The following is a 1,408-nucleotide window of genomic DNA, read 5'->3' on the forward strand; positions in this document are numbered from 1 at the left end:
TACTATTTCAACATGCATTCAGTATACAATTTATTGATGAGATATTTAACTCAATGCCTCCAAAACACTACCATCTCAACAGATGATCAATGTAAAATACTTTGATTTTAGTCAGTTTTCAATATTTGTGGATTCCATATTTGTGAATTAGCTTGCTAGCTAACATTTATTTGTAACCTCAAAATCCGTACTTGCAGTGTTTTATGGTCATTCACAGACACACACAGAGCAGCAAAAAACTGAGTCCTCTGACGTGCGTGTTCCCAGATGAAGTTACACAAGGCGGTGCTCTGCCTTCCTGGTTTCAGTTCTCAACTGAGAAACAAGTGTCCTTTGTGACATCAGTTTAGTGCCACATGTTTTGCATTTTTGTGCTTTTCCATGATGATTTCACTGTTTAAAATGGCCCCCAAGCATAGTGCTGAAATGCTGTCTAGCGCTCCTAAGCATAAGACTCTGTTGTGCCTTCCAGAGAAAATAACGTGTGTTTGGATAAGCTTCATTCAGGCATGACTTACAGTCCTGTGTGCTGTGAGTTCAATACTAATGAATCAACAACATAAATTAAATAAGTTACCTTTAAACAGAATCACACCTAACACAAACCTAAGTATTGATTTGTTGAAAAAATGTTGTGACCAGAGCCTTTCAAAAACCTAACTCTGTGTTTCCCCTGGGAGCAATAGTTGAGTATTTGCTAATTCAGTGTTCCTGAAGACTTTATGGAACATAATTCCTTCAAATAATGAGAATCAACTGTATATTAATAAGATAATTTACATTCTCTTTTCACACTAAGTGTTCAAAATCCAGTGTGCAATTTACACTTACAGCACATCTTAATTTGAACTAGCCACATTCAGGTGCTCAATAGTCACATGAAAGTAATATTTAGAAACCACAGATTTAGAACTAAGGTAGAGAAGGAAATGGCAATGAAAATGAAAAAAAGAATGACCAGAGAGTAACAGAAAGAAGACGAGAAAGTATGATGGTATGGAAAAAGTCATGAAATGATAAGTTGCACAAAGAGAAAATTTTATTCATGTGGAAAGATAGTGAGATATCAAGTACAATGTGCACTTTATTTCTGGCGTGACCTTCATTGTTTACCTTAGCAAGTGTATTTGTCCTTTTTCTGTTGCTTATAACAGAACACTTGAAACTGGGTAATTTACAAAGAAACAAAATTTATCTCTTACAGTTTTGGAGGCTGGGAAGTCCATGGCCCAAGGGGCACATTTGGTGAGGGTCTTCTTCTGGTTGGGAACTCTTTACAGGGTCCCTTAGTGACTAGGGTGTCACATGGTGAGAGCGACATGAGCTTTCTCATGTGCTACCCTTATAAAGCCATGACAGCGACTCCCACGACAACCCATGAAACCATTAACCCATTACTACATGAATG

Source organism: Galeopterus variegatus, unplaced genomic scaffold (genome assembly GCF_000696425.1).
Source record: "Galeopterus variegatus unplaced genomic scaffold, G_variegatus-3.0.2 Scaffold4059, whole genome shotgun sequence".
Taxonomy (NCBI): Eukaryota; Metazoa; Chordata; class Mammalia; order Dermoptera; family Cynocephalidae; genus Galeopterus; species Galeopterus variegatus.